The 16,881-nt window shown below is 41.9% G+C and overlaps 1 protein-coding gene across 3 annotated transcripts in view; it reads right to left on the minus strand.

The window, feature by feature from the left end:
• DAAM2 (dishevelled associated activator of morphogenesis 2) overlaps positions 1–16,881 on the minus strand; it is a 3,932,565-nt gene that overhangs the window by 2,990,463 nt on the left and 925,221 nt on the right. The window lies entirely within an intron of this gene.

Below are 16,881 nucleotides of genomic sequence, written 5' to 3' on the forward strand. Positions count from 1 at the left end.
CCCCAGCCATAAACAAACTATACAATAGAAGGAGGAAGCTACTACATGATAGAGCAAAATCCCAAAAAGGGAAGGCATCTCTGATCAGTATTAGCAAAAAACTACGGGCACTCATAAAATCGTCTAAGGCCAGCTTTGAGAGAAAAATTGCACAGGACACTAAGGATAATCACAAGGCTTTCTTTACTTATGTTAGGAACCTGGGTGGGAATTCCCAGATATGCTCAGAATTAGTCCAAAATGACAAATAATACACCAAACCCACAGACATTGCCAACATCCTAGCTGACAGGTTCACTGCAAACTTCTCCCCCCCCTCCCCACCAAAAGGGCAAATATCTATCCCAGCAGAGTGCTGCCCCCTGACATCTCAGATGCTCAGGTAAGAGCCGCCCTCTCCAAAGCAAAAAACACAGCATCAATGGGACCAGACAGTGTCCCGGGCTGCGTCCTACATGAACTCCAAGAAGAGCTAAACCCACACATAAAACTACTGTTCAATCTCAGCCTTACTACAGGATATGTACCCAAAGAGTAGCGTACAGCAACGGTGGTGCCTCAACAGATCCTGGAAACTATCGCCCCATAAGCCTGACTAGCTTGGTCTGCAAAGCTATGGAAAGGATCATCATGGACCTTATAAATAAAGATATTGGGGACCTACAGACACTGGATCCTACCCAGTTTGGCTTTGTTAAGGGCAGATCCTGCCTCTTAAACCTGGTCGATTTCTTTGAAACAGTCACCAAGGCCATTGATGAGGGGAAGGTGGTCCACACAGCCTACCTGGACCTCGCAAAAGCCTTCGATACAATACCCCACTCGGGCATTATAGATAAGATCACCAGCTTAAATATAAACCCCTATGTCACTAGATGGGTTGCAAACTGGCTCAAGGACAGAACCCACATGGTTAGAATTGCTGGAGCCATGTCAGACTCCAAACCAGTTACAAGTGGCGTCCCACAAGGCTCAGTCCTGGGACCTCTCTTGTTTGGTATATATTTCTCAGAGGTACAGGCCAACACGGAAGGACTGTGGCTGACCAAGTTCGCAGATGACTGCAAACTGGGCGCCATAATCGACTCTCCAGCCGACACAAGCATCCTCCAAAAGGGCCTCATAGAAACAGACAACTGGTGCCAGAGCCATGGCCTCAAGCTAAAAGCCCAAAAAGTGTATAGTCACCCCCTTTGGCAAAAACAAAGTGCCCACAAATTACCACATAAGTGGTAAACCATTAAGTACGGAAGAAGCAATTAGGGACCTGGGGACCCAAGTTGATAGCAATCTCTCATTTGACAACCACGTGGCCAAAGTGGTTAGAAAAACATTTTATATAGCCCACCTAATCATGAAGGGATTCACATCTAGATCAGGAGAGGTCATCGTGCCTCTTTACTCATCCCTCATCAGGCCCATAATTGAGTACAATGCCCCTTTTGGGATGTACCTTACCAGACACCTGCAGCAACTGGAAAGACCCCAAAAGTACCTCACCAAGAGGATCAAAGGGCTCAAACAGATGCCATATGCTGCCCGGTTAAAGAAACTCCAGCTCTACTCAGTGGCATACTGCCTGCTCAGAGGCGATCTGTGCCTGACGTATAAAGCCATGTCCAACCCGGAATTAATGGACATGCTGCACCTCAGAAAATCCAAATCCCATCGAGCTACGCGACTGAGAGACTTGAACCTCAGCACTGAAATAAATAGGACATGCTTGAGGGACAGATTCATAACCCAGAGGCTCCTTTCACTCTGGAATAAAATCCCAGTCCAGGTTAGGCAGAGTCCCTCATTGACTCTCTTCAAGAGGAATCTTGATGAGTGGATGGGGGATCGTAGGTTTACCCCGGGTATTACTTCTGTGCCACTGTTAGACAGAGGCACAGTATACTAACCTCGAAAAAGGGCATAGCAAAATTAATTTAAAATGGGTGGCGAAAGCCAAACACACTCTGGCTAGGCTTATAAATGCCCTAGGGCAGATAGCCTAGTATGAACCTATGAACCTATATATACACCAACACAAACACACATATATATACACACACACACACACACACATATATATATATATATATATATATATATATATATATATATATATATATATATATTTATATAGATATATATATATATATATATATATATATATATACACACACACACATATATATATATATATATATATATATATATATATAGATACACACACACACACATATATATATATATATATATATATATATATATATATATATATATACACACACACACACACACACACATATATATATATATATATATATATATATATATATATATATACACACACATACATACACACACACACACACATATATATATATATGTGTGTGTGTGTGTGTGTGTGTGTGTGTGTGTGTATGTATATATATATATATATATATATATATATATATATATATATATATATATACACACACACATATATATATATATATATATATATATATATAGATATATATTTACATACACACACACACACACACACATATATATATATACACACACACACACACACACACACACATATATATATATATATATATATATATATATATATATATATATATATATATATATATATATATATATATAAACTGTGTTGGATGAAGAGTTTGAAGGTCACCAATGTCCTTGTTGATAAGGCCCAAGATGATTCTCTCCATGGCCTTACTGAGAAGACTGGTTAGGCTTATGGGTGTATAGTTTCCCGGGTTGGGTGAGGGGCCCCTCTGTGCAAGGTTATTATGCTTGCTGTGTTCTCCTCTGCCAGGACAAAGCCAGTACTTAGACTGTGGTTTAAGGAAGTAATCAGTAGTTCTGCTAGATCTTGCTTTAGATTATTTAGTAAGCAGCCTACGATATTATCCGGTCCCATAGAGGGTGTGTTTTTGGCATTGATGAGTGCGGTTATGACCTGTTACTTGGAGATAATAGGTACAGAACTGTTGACAGGTATGTTGTGGGGTATGATCAGTGGAAACAGGGGTGTGAAGCTGTTGTCAAACCTGTCTGCTAACAGCTTGGCTATGTCCTCAGGTTCAGTATGAGTGGTATTGTCCACTCTGAATTTGGTGCAAAGCTAGGCCTTCCCTTTTACAATACAGACATAGCTGAAGAATGCCTTGTGATTATCCTTAGCTACTGATGCTAATTTAGTTTCGTAATTAGCTTTAGAGGACTTTACAAGATGTCTAATTTGCTTGTTCAAGCTATGGAGGGTGGTCTTGTGCTAAGAATGTTCCCTCTTATTCCTGAACATCACTTTCTTTCTCTTGTTGTATAATCTATTTATACTAGATGTCCATAAGGATGGCTTGTTTTTTGTGAGCAAGTTTTGATACATTCTGGTACAGTTAAGTCTGTACACTTGTAAAGGTGTTTATAAAGGGCATTTGTGTACACCTCCGTATAAGAATCTTTACTGTCAGTGGTGGCAGTAGGTTTGAAACTATATATGCCATCCCTTAGGAGGCTATAGTTTGCTTTGCAGAGATTTTTTCTACCTTTGGCTTCCTGAGGGGGATTAGGTACAACTGTTACACTGAACATGACTGATTTATGGTCAGACCTTAACAGGGAGGGTCTCACACATGGGGTGGTGCAGCGATTTCCCATGTTGGTGAGTACTAGGTCAAGGAAATTCGAGCCCCATGTGGGGGCGCAGACTAAATGTTCTAGAGTATTTGTGTTTTACAAAGTGCAGAAACCTTAAGGTAAATGTGTTTGAGCTCATACATGTATCCTAATCGATGGAAAGATAGTTAAGGTTACCCATGCCTAGGGTGTTTGGCTGTATTATGAGTGAGTCAAGTAGATCAAGGAAGGCACCATGTGGTTTTCATAATCCATGTTGGTGGACCTGTAGCTAACAATGATATGGGGCGGGGGGGTGGACTTTGAGTAACTCTAGGTAGTTGTACTGCTTAACCAGTCTTGAGGTGCACTTGTCTTTTATGAAGATGGTTACACCTCCTCCTCTGGTTCTTTCACATTCATTTTGCAGCCTGAACATTTTTGGAAGGCATTATAACCTTTCATGTGTGGAGTGCTCTCTACATCCATAAACCATGTCTCTGTGACTGCACAAACATCTACATCTTCTCATGTAACAAGTGCCTCCATTGAGTGTAGTTTATGATTTAGACTCCTAGCATTAAGCAGCATAACCCTGAGTTTGTCTTTTAAGGATATTTTTACATCAGAAACTTTGTTCTTATGACACTGCCTAAAAAAGTCACTATGGTGGAGGCAAGTACCTTGGCCAGTAAGCAAAAGGTAAGAGGTGACAGATGAAGACCATCCCTGGCAAAGCAGCATGGTCTGTTGATCTTATGATCCCAGCCTGACAACTACTGGATCCCCCGGGAGTGACACCAGTAGCTAAGACAACTGTTAAAGTAAATAATTCTTTTGTTTGTGCTGAGGGATCATTCTGGGTCAAGGTAGAATGCTGCTTAGGGCTACGGACATACCTGGCTGGGGAACATAATCTGAGAGGTTAGTCATATCTCTCTTCATATAGTTCAGTGAGGTAAGTCTCAAGTCATTTACTCCAACATGGAGTATGACAGAGGTGTAACTGTGGATGTTGAGAGACTTGAGTGAGTGCATGACTTTGCGGATCCTGGCATCTGACAGGCAGCTGACCATTACTTTCTCCTTGTACAACCTGATAAGCAGGACATCTGTGTGTCTCACTATGGATTTGCCTATGACCAAGACATTGGTTTTGAGGTGTTTTGTCTTAAGTGCTTAACAGGTGAGGCACTGATATGTTTGTTTTTATGTGTAGTGGGTTCCATTGGGACTGTCTTGTGTGCAGAAGGTTTGCATTTACGAGGTTTCTGCTCTTTCAGTAAGCTTCTAATGAGTACCTCTACATATGTGGGTTTATGTGTTTTGTACTTAGTTTGATGAGAAGGTGAAGTGTGTGTGCTGACAACATGTTTGATATCTGGTTTGTTACCTGAGAAAGAGAAAGTATTTACTCCAGATTAATTGTATACTTGCATCTCTCACATATTGTATAAGTAACTTTTAGGGAGTACATGGTTATTATACATGAGGCAATAGAAACCTAGGTGTGTAAAAACACAAGTACCCTTATTATGCATATTTAGATGGTCAGAGCAATTTTGTGAGCAGCAACAACTGGGCCTATCTATGAGGGACATAGGTGCCACCCCAGAGGTTGTAATAGGCTCCCACTGCATGTGCTCCTCAATGACCCTGTTCAATCGCAATCTTGACTTCTAGTTGGTTTGACTGTACAGTCGCCTCTGAGCTGGCACCTAAGTCCATCATGGACAGGGCCAGCTGGTGCTGCTCACAAACATTCTGTGCTAAAAACAACCATCCAGCTATGTTCAATAAGGGTACTTGTGTTTGTACACACCTAGGTTTCTACACACCCTAGTGTTATTAGTAGCCTCATATGAACCTATGAACCCATGTGCCTATGCAGACCTCACAACCTGTTGTCCCCTGCTGATGTCATCTACTATGATTTCACCTACAATCCTGTATAAATCAGACTTGAGCTGTGGCACTTGCATTAAGGACTATATTCTACAGTCTGTGTACTTAAGATAGGTAGGGGTTCTATTCTCACTGCAGTCCATTGGGTGTGGATCTGTGTGTGTTTGAGCTGTTGCTTGACATTACAGAGAGCATTTTACAACAGCATGTCTTCTACATGTATACTAATAATATTCCAGGTGTATGCAACAGACCTGTGTGAGTTGTTACTACTACATCAGGTCCATTACATCTGATGTCCTCAAAGAGGTCATTGAGGGCATGCATGATGACAGAGTATCATCTTGTGAAACCTGAACAGGTGAAGGTATCAGACAAAAAGTTACACTGTGGTACTCAATCAACACTGTAACAAGTGGCCATACACAGCTATATCACCAAACGGTTATACCAGTGTATCACATACGTGGCATCTCATAATGTTAAAATGTGTGACGTGACATATATCTTGTGTAATTTGTGTGAATGCAAAACCTGTCATTCTATCAACTTTATAAGTTTATAAGAAGAAGTTTATTCTGAAGAAGTCATTGGTAATTGTGACGAAAGCGCTAAATTAAATTTATTTTCTCGGCTCCAGTTCACCTTCGTGCTTTGTTATTAAGTTTATAAGAGCTATATTTAATAAGTGTGTCCCTAGTTTTCATCTACTGTCCCCACATTATTTATGGCTTTTGTCCATATTTCTTGCTCTAAGAGTTTCAGAAGTTTGTGTACAGCCCTGGTGATCACTATGGCATATTCCAAGCACTGTGGCATTCTAGGCAAATCTGCAGACAGTATGTGCTCTCCTCTCAACTGTCTAGATTTTTGCAGAATGTCCAGATTTCTACCTCATATTTTTGGCATGTTTCTCATAAAAACGTTATGCACTCACCATAACGTTCCATGTGTGTTGTCCATCTCATCTTTATTCTTACTAGGTTGGGTTCGGATCCGATCTTCAGCTCTGACTCGGCCTTGTACACAAGCTCGAGGTCTTCCACTAGCTCGTGACTAAACCCTACTCCATCATGAACTAGGGACAGCTCACCAGATCTTGTTTGCAGATATAAACAGAATACTAAATAAGAGTCACTTAATACCTTATAGAGCAATCAAGAAGGTCAGAGATCGCAAAAAGCCAAATTTATCAACTCAGTCTTCCAGGAGCAAAAGGCTAGGGGAAGGAGGGTGGGATGTAAAAATGGGGGCAAGATGGACAACACACATGGAACGTTATGGTGAGTACATAACTTATTTATGTGATGTCCTATTTCACGTTCATTCTTACTAGGTTAAAACAGCATCCCTAGCACCATCTTTCTTGGGTGGCTCAAGGGAGAATATTCTTCAGAACTGTGGAACCAAAGGAGACCCTGTTCCTGGAGGCCAAATTGCCTTTGTAATGGGTGATAAAGGTATGTGGCCTTGGCCATGTTGCTGCAGAACAAATGGTATCAATAGGCAGTCTAGCCCAAAAGGTGGAAGAGGTTGCAATGCCTCTTGTAGAATTACCTTTTACTTTATGGGAAAAATTTTTGTTTTGAGATTTGTAAACAAAGGTTATACAATCTGAGAGCCATTTTGTAAGTGTCACTTTAGAAACTGGAGCACCTTTCTTTGAATCTGAAAAGGATTCATATATTTGGTCAGATTTTCTGAAGTCTTTTGTCCTATGTAAGTAGAAGCATATTTGTCTATGTACATCCAGTTGTTGCTACATATATTCCACCTTATTCTCATAGTTAGGGAAAAATACTGATAGTTCTATGGATTAGTTCAAATTATATAATGAACATACTTTGGGTAAAAGGAAAGGTTTGTTCGTAAGGATACTCTGTCTCTGTGGAAAAGCGTATAGGGGGCTTTATTGACAAAGATTGCAGCTCTGACACCCTTCCAGCAGAAATAATAGCTATTTCCAAGTCAAAATTTTGAGATAGGATGATGCTGGCTCAAATGGGCGAAAAATCAAAAGGGATAAGACAAAATTCAAGTCCCATGGTGCTGGAGGGTCTTTAATAGGTGGTCTTAATAAAAAAGCAGCTTTAAGAAAGGCTTTGCGTGGAGGTGACCGTGGGAACCCTTCAGCTTCATCAAGGTCCATATCCGAAGTGATGGACTCCTCTGGAGAGTCTAAATTATTCCTTTTGCATAACCTCTTCAGAGGGACCTCTTCAGAGGGGTACTCTGGAGAGGTTTCAGAAGAGAGGGGGGCACCCAGTGGGGCATCCTGAGGCTTAGGATCTTCACGTCCCTGTGGATGCAAGGGTATAGAGGCAGACACCAGTGCCTTTGGGGAAGAACCTCCAGAGATGAGCATGGAGCAGCCTGTGGAGAAAGCACTCTCCTCATCACCCCAAAAGCCCCCGCCCCTCATCTCAGGAAACACCCCAGCTCCGAAGAACCAGAGGGAATCCCCAGAACCAAGGGGGACAGCTCTGAGGCTGAGGTAGGAGCCAAGCTCACCCAAGTCGATGCCCCGAGAGGCAACTTTGGATCCAGCTGTCCAATCTGACTCCCCTCCCTGGACCAGACTGGAGAGATTCGGCTCCTAGACTCCTCGAGTTCTGATAGAATTGAGGATGTCGGAGCAATGTTCAGATCCGAGGATCCTGTGATAGGTCTTGGTTCTACAGTACCACCAAGATCAGCTCCGGAAATTCCAGCTCTAAGGTCTGAGGTCGGATCGGGGAAGGAACCTATGCAGAAGGAAAGGATGCGGTCGGATCCAAAGCCCTCGAGGTTGGATCTGATAACAGCCTGGAGAGCACTGCTGTCCTTAACAGCCTTTGCACCACACGATCCATGTCATTGTTGGACAGGCTCCTGGAAGATTGAGTCAAGGGGGCAGGAGATTTGGACGGCTGCAGCAATGTTGACCTGAGAGTGGGGGATACCAGTGCCAATTCAGGGGACTGGCTCCGCAATGGAAACTCCACTGGCACCGAAACTGAAGGAGCTGAAGTAGTAGGCCTCATGGATCCAACAGGCTTAGGATCTGGAGAGAAAACTCTGGGCAGCTTTTTAGATGGCTCCAACAGAGCACTGGAAGATGAAGACCTCTTCCCCGACTCATCTGACTTAGAAGAAGGAGATTGGTCAGACTTAAAAGAACCTAGACCTTCTTGTATTGCTTCGGAGAAGAGGGATTTCAAAACACCTCTTAGAATTAGCTTGTTCTTTCTCTGCAACAGAGCCCTGTGACTAAAAGAATGACAAATCAAACAGGGCTCTTGGAGATGGATGGCTCCTAAACAGTACACACAAATGGTATGCCTATCAGTAAGGGACATTTTTTGTCAGAATTTCTCACATTTTTTAAACCCAGAGGGTTTAGAATCCTTGGAATACATTGTAACCACCAATCAACAACAAGAAAGGAAACAGCTAACAATCAGAAAATATAGTATTATATATGTGTGCATGTATGTATGTATGTAAATATACATATATACATATATATATATATATATATATATACACACACACATATATATATACACACACACACACACACACACACACACACATATATATATATATATATATATATATATATATATATATATTTTTTTTAAACAGTAAAAACAATTCCTAACCTAGAAAAAGTCTGACAGAAAGGGAGAGGATGGCACAGCCCTCTAACTTAAAAAGGCTATGCCCGAAGAAGTGAGAAAAAGGGTGGGGGAAAACCTTCCAACTTAAATGGGTTATGGCAGTTCTCTAACTCAAACAAACTAGCCTGAAAAAAACAATAAAAGGGGAAAAGAAAGCCCTCTAACTAAAACAGGCTACTTAAATTTAAAGCCGGGATAGGGGAAAAAGGGCTAATGGAAAAAACAACGGCCAAAAGCGGTTCAACCACAGAAATAGCGGAAACACAAACAATTTGTTTAAGAAGTTATTACGCAGAAAAAAAACAATTAGAAAAACAATTTCTCTCAAATAATATATGAGCTATGGCCGGCTAACATCTACCTGAAATCAACTGGACGTACAAGTGAATTTAAGTACACGTTTATTTGCTCTTTTTCTTATAGTACTGTATTTAATTTATTTATTTGTGTTTTTCACTGCATATTAACTCAACTGAAGTTGTGGCTGTCTCTCTACAGAGTACTTGTTAGAATTTATGTGTAGCCATTGATAGCAGTGGGGGTAGTTTCACCTCATCACTGATATTCTGTCCTGCCTTATATAAGTGGCACATTTTGAGTCATCTCTGCTTAATATCTGAGCTTTGGCTGGCTAAAATCTACCTGAAATCAACGGGACGTATAACTGAATTTAAGTACACTTTTATCTGCTCTTTTTCATATAGTACTGTATTTAATTTATGTATTTGTGTTTTTCACTGCATATTAATTCAACTGAAGTTGTGGCTGTCTCTCTACAGAGTACTTGTTAGAATTTCTGTGTAGCCATTGATAGCAGTGGGGGTACTTTCACCTCATCACTGATATTCTGTCCTGCCTTATATAAGTGCTACATTTTGAGTTATCTCTGCTTAATATCTGAACTTTAGCCGGCTAACATCTAACTGAAATCAACTGGACATATAAGTGAATTTAAGTACACTTTTATCTGCTCTTTTTCATAAAGTACTGTATTTAATTTATTTATTTGTGTTTTTCACTGAATATTAACTCAACTGAAGTTGTGGCTGTCTCTCTACAGAGTACTTGTTAGAATTTCTGTGAAGCCATTGATAGCAGTGGGGGGTAGTTTCACCTCATCTCTGATATTCTGTCCTGCCTTATATTAGTGGTACATTTTGAGTTATCTCTGCTTAATATCTGAGCTTTGGCCGGCTAACATCTACCTGAAATCACCTGGATGTATAAGTGAATTTAAGTACACTTTTATCTGCTTTTTTCATATAGTACTGTATTTAATTTATTTATTTGTGTTTTTCACTGAATATTAACTCAATTGAAGTTGTGGCTGTCTCTCTACAGTTAGTTCCCCACCCACCTTCCCTGTTCTTGTTTTGGTGTTAATGTTGGTGGCTTTGAAACTGCCCGCCCCTCTTGTAGATTTGTATTTGGAAACTCCTTCTGGGCCCATCTCATTTGCTCACTCAACTGAATGCAGTGAGATCATATTCTGATTTTAGGCACTCCTACTGTGTAGAAAGAGAGCATTTGGGAAGGACAACCCCTGTAGCCTCTTAATGCTGCTCTGTTCCCTCCCTAAAAAAAATAAATTAATTAATACATAAATTAAAATATATATATATATATATATATATATATATATATATATATATATATATATATATATATATATATATATTCTTAAGCTGCTCTTACTGTAACTTTCTTAGTTGCTATTCTGTGTGCTGTTATCTGTTCAGTCGCTCTTACTCTGCACTTATTACTGCTTGTTAGCAGCCTTCTAATTTACTGCCTTCTACACTTGTGTTTTAGTCATTTGTTAATTTATTTGCATTTATTTGAACTGTAGTTGCCGTAGTGTTGCTACACACTTGGGTGTGCTGGCCTGCACTGCAACTTGAATTGTATTTACTGCTGTTTACCTGCTTTTCTGTAACAAAAAAAAAAATTCTAAGCTTGTTTCCTGCCTTTCCTGTAACTAGTCAAGTCCAGATACAGACTTGCTGTATCCAGGACTGTTGGTAAGCTTCTGAGCCCCCCAAGCATTTCTGTGTTGGAGGGAAGCCATCTAGCTGATCAGTGGAAGTGGTAAGCACTAGGTAGCCTATCTACCATGGGAAGAATGTGTTTTGGCCCTGAAATTGTAGTTCATTGGCCCTTTGGGCAGTTTTTCCATCTCCTTCAACTTTTTGGTTAAAAGCCCATTTTGTCCCCGCCTTTCCTATAACTAGTGTAGTCCAGGTACAGATTTGCTGCATCTAGGACTGCTGGTAAGCTTCTGAGCCCCCCAAGCCCTTCTGTGTTGGAGAGAAGCCTTCTAACTTATCAGTGGGAGTGGTAAGCACTAGGTCACCTATCTACCACAGGAGGAGTGGTTTCTGGCCCAGAAATTATAGTTTACTGGCCGTTTGGGAAGCTTTTACATCTCTTTCAACCTTCTGATTTAAAAGCCCATGTTTGCACTGGTTTCCTGCTTTCCTGTTACTAGTCTAGTCCAGGTACAGATTTGCTGTATCCAGGACTCTTTGTAAGCTTCTGAGCCCCCACAAGTCTTTCTATGTTGGAGGGAAGCCTTCTAGCTTATCAGTGGGAGTGGTAAGAACTAGGTAACCTATCCTCCACGGTAAGAGTGAGTTTTGGCCCAGAAATTGTAGTTTATTTGGCTGTTTGGGCAGTTTTCCATCTCTTTGAAGTTGCTGGCTCAAAAGCCTTTGTTTGTACTTGTTCCCTGCCTTTCCTGTAACTAGTCTAGTCCAGGTACAGATTTGCTGTATCCAGGACTCTTTGTAAGCTTCTGAGCCCCCCAAGCCTTTCTGTGTTGGAGGGATGCCTTCTAGCTTATCAGTGGGAGTGGTAAGCATTAGGTAGCCTATCTACCACAAGAGGACTGGTTCCTGGCCCAGAAATTGTAGCTATTGGCTGTTTGGTCATTTTTTTCCCATCTCTTTCAACGTTCAGGTTTAAAAGCTGCACTTGCGCTTGTTTCCCACCTTCCATGTAACTAGCCTAGTCCAGATACAGAGTTGCTGTATCCAGGACTGTTGGTAAGCTCCTAAGCCCCGCAAGCCTTTCTGTGTTGGAGGAAAGTCTTCTAGCTTATCAGTGGGAGTGGTAAGCACTAGGTAGCCTGTCTACCACGAGAGGAGAGGTTCTTGGCCCAGAAATTGTAGCGTATTGAACATTTGGACAGTTTGTCCGTCTCTTTCAACTTTCTGGACCACATATGCTCTTGTTTCCCATCTTTCCTGTAACTAACCTACTGGGTAGCACTAGAAAGCCTTAAACTGATACAAGCCTTTTAGCTTAGAAGAGAGACTTTGGAGTGATTAAGTATCAGTTTTTCTGTACTTTCTTGCTGTACTTAACTGTTTTCCGCCTAAACGCAGATTTTCCAGCATTTATTGTGATTTAAAAGCTTGTTTTTTTCACATATTGTACTTATTTGACTGCCTGCACTTTTAAAAAGTTTTTTGTTTAAATAATTTAACTGTTGTAGGCTACACACTAAAGTGCAATAGCCTTTTCTGATCGTTTGTAGTCGTTTAAAGCTGTTTTAAAGTGTATTTTTTTACTATTTTTGCCTTATCTTTAAAAAACAAAAAAAACCCACAAAAAATTCCTTGTTTCCCACCTTTCTAAGCTAGTATAGTCTGGTTTTCAGTCTAGTGCTAAATTCAGAGCTGTGATACTAGTTTCTGAGTTGCCCATACCTTACTTGGATAGAAGCAAGTTTCTCTGTTCACCTCTGAAAGAGGGGAGCTTTGAGCAACCTATCTGTCCCTGGAGGAGTGGTTCCAGCCCAGAAGTTAGTAGTTTATTGGCCATTTTGGGCTAATTTCTTTATCTGCCATTTCCCTACTATAAAAATCGTGTTTGCACAGTTTTGCGCACCGGGCAGTGCCGGTTAGCTATGATTAAATTATTCCTGGCTCCACTAAGTCTCCTTTTCAGTTTTTCCCTTGAAACTAGTCTAACTCTCAACCTAAGCACTCAAAAAGCATCCTACAGCCCAGCACTTGCTTAGACCTAATAGCAAGCACTAATATACCGTGACACTGATTGCCCAGCAGGGCAAGGTTCTTTATTCACCCCGCACCAACCAAGCGACTAAGCAGCTCACCCTACTATTCAGGTATGACTAAAGGGCAATTTCAGATGTACTCTCCAATACTGCTGGTGAATCTGGGTATCCTGAGGCAATGTTACAACTGCATCATGTACACAGACAACCCTCTCCTCCTACCACAAAACACTAACATATGCGAGAGATGCAATTATACAGCCAAACTGGAAGCTAAGCTGTCTCCACCCAAGACTGGAACAGACAGTCAAGAGGAGAAGGTTAACATATGCACCACACCTCCAGCCACACACAGACCTACTAAAACAGTACTGGTAAAAAATACACATAAATACATAAAATCATACTCGGACGCTATAAATAAAAACCTGCAAAAGCATCAGAGACCTCAAAAGCAGACACCCAAACAACCTGCACCTCCCGTCACAAACCAGACAACACATAAAACACAAAATCAGTGTGCTGCACAATCACAGCCTTTAAGGCGAAATAACATACCTAACACATTAGTTCTAGGTGACTCTACAGTCAGGCACACTGACGTCCCACTCCCTAGGCTGGACAAGCAGAAGGTTACTGTTAGTTGCCATTCGGGAGCCAGAATCCGCCACATAACACAAGCACTCAGGTCACTCCAGAACAAGTACAAATATGGGTCTGTCATTGTTATGTTGGTATGAATGACCTGTGATGTACCTCCCTGGACTACATGAAAAGAGACATGGAAGAGCTCTCTGATCATGTAGCCCAGGCTGGTATGACCTGGACCCTGAGTAGCATCCTATCCTCACCAAGAATGATACCTGAGTATAAAGAAAAAAATGATCAATTTCAACAATTGGCTAAGCTTCTGGTGTCATTCAAAGGGGATCCAGTGTATGTCAGCCTGGGACGACATGCTCAACAAGCCGTGTTGCTTTGCAAGAGACGGCTTGCACCTGTGACCCCTAGGTTTTCGAATACTGGCCAAGGCACTTGCTGCCCCCATAGTGCCTTTTTTAGGCAGGGCTCAAAAGTCAAATCCACCTCTGTAAACAGCACAATTAACAAAAAAACTGAGGGTTATGCTACTCAACGCCAGGAGTTTAAATATCAAAATGCACGCGCTCAAAGCACTCCTCAGTATGGAGAATGTCAACATCTGTGCAGTAACTGACACCTGGTTCAAGGCTCCAAAGAGCACCCCAGCACTACCGGGCTACAACTCATACCACATGTTTCGACCACAGAACACGGACCGAAACACAAAAGGAGGGGGTGTATCCATATTCATCAAGGATACCTACACCTCCAGGTTAGTGGTGCAGCATGATACCTCTGAGATCATCCATGTGCAACTAACATCGGGCAAATCTTCAATGCAAATTGTGGCCTGCTGCAGATCACCCTCCATGACCCAGGACCACCACTCCACCTTTCTGGGGACTCTGGAAAACATGAAGGTCCTACAGAACACCCTGCTATTGGGCGATTTCAATTACCCTACCACTCACTGGGAAAACTACTCGAGTACAAACTCCCAGGCCCAACCTTCCCAGAATTCATCAATTCAAACGCCCTGGATCAGCTGGTAAACTCCCCTACCAGAGGTGAAAACATACTGGACCTGGTCATCACCAACATGGGCGACAGGTGTTCCACACTGCAGGTCAACCCGTCACTGGTTAGATCAGACCATAAACTAATCACTCTGGATGTCAACACCCTACCACCATCCCAACTAAGGAAACCACAGTAAAAAACTTTTCTAAAGCAAATTTCACCCTACTTAAGACAGAGGTGGTAAGTTTCACAGCCCCCATGCTACAGGGTAACGCTGCCCAAGATGAAGAAACCTTTACAAATGCACTCTATGTGCACCTACAAGGATACATGGATCGTGCCATCCCTAGCAAAACCAAGACTCACTCCTCTAAGAGAAGGAAACCAGTTTGGTGGACCCCTGCCATAAATAGGCTATACAATAGGAGGAGGAAACTAGTTCAGAAAAAAAGCAAATCCCAAGAAGGAAAGACATCCATGATCAGTATCAGTAAGAAACTAAGATCCCTCATGAAATCATCCAAGGCTAAGTTTGAAAGAAAAATGGCCAGGGATTCAAAAGATAACCACAAAGCCTTATTTAGCTATGTTAAGAATTTAAGTGGCAACTTGCAGATATGCACTGAACTAGTGCAAAACAGCACAAAATATACTGAACCTACTGATATTGCCAACATTCTGGCAGATAGATTAAGTGCAAACTTCACCCCCCCTCTCACCTCCAAAAGGGCCTACAACAACACCGGAAAAGTATAGTGTCCCAAAAATCACAGACGCGGAGGTGAAAACAGCCCTTTCAAAAGCCAAAAACACAGCATCAACGGGACCAGATGGTGTCCCAGGCTGTGTCTTGCATGAACTACAGAACGAACTAACCCCCCCACCTAAACACGCTGTTCAACCTCAGCCTCTCCACAAGCTATGTGCCCATAGAATGGCGCACAGCAACAGTTATTCCTCTCCACAAAGGAGGGGCTACAACTGACCCTGGTAACTATTGTCCCATAAGCCTGACTAGCCTGATCTGCAAGGCTATGGAACGCATCATCATGGAACTCATTAACAAAGACATTGGGAACCTCCAAACACTTGACCCGACCCAGCAGATTATGCCTACTAAACCTGGTTGACTTCTTCGAGATAGTCACCAAGGCCATAGACGAGGGAAAGGTGGTTCACACAGCCTACCTTGACCTCGCCAAGGCTTTCAACACCATTCCCCACTCGGGTATTACAGAAAAACTCACCAGCCTGAACATAAACACCTACGTCACAAGATGGGTTGCCAACTGGCTTACAGACAAAACTCACATGGTAAGAATAGCGGGCTCCAGGTCCAACTCTAAACCAGACACAAGTGGTGTCCCACAAGGCTTGGTCCTGGGACCCCTACTGTTTGCCATATACTTCTCAGAAGTACAGGCAAACACAGGAGGACTATTGGTTAACCAAGTTCGCCGATGACTGCAAACTGGGAGCCATAATTGACTCTCCGGCTGACACGGACATCCTCCAAAAGGGCCTTACTAAGACGGACACCTGGTGTCAAAGTCATGGCCTCAAGCTAAATGCCAAAAAATGCATAGTCATCCTGTTTGGGAAAAACAAAACACCCACGAATTACCCACACAGGTGGCAGCCCCCTTAATACAGAAGAGGTAATAAGAGATCTGGAGACCCAGGTAGATAGTAATCTCTCCTTTGACAATCATACTGCCAAAGTAGTTAGGAAATCCTTCTATGTGGCCCATCTAATTACTAAAGGGTTCGGATCTAGAAATAAAGAGGTTATAGTGCCCCTCTACTCGTCACTCATTTTACCCATCATAGAGTACAATGCCCCATTTGGGATGTACCTCACAAGACATTTCCAACAGCTGGAAAGACCACAAAAGTACCTCACCAAGAGGTTTACTGGCCTCAAACGTATGTCCTATGCAGCCAGACTGAAAAAACTCCGGCTGTACTCAGTGGCATATCGCTTACTCAGAGGTGATCTCTGCCTGACTTACAAAGCCATGTCCAACTCAGAATTGATGGACATGCTCAACCTAAAGAAATCCA

Source organism: Protopterus annectens, chromosome 1.part1 (genome assembly GCF_019279795.1).
Source record: "Protopterus annectens isolate FY-2018-M chromosome 1.part1, PAN1.0, whole genome shotgun sequence".
NCBI lineage: Eukaryota > Metazoa > Chordata > Ceratodontiformes > Protopteridae > Protopterus > Protopterus annectens.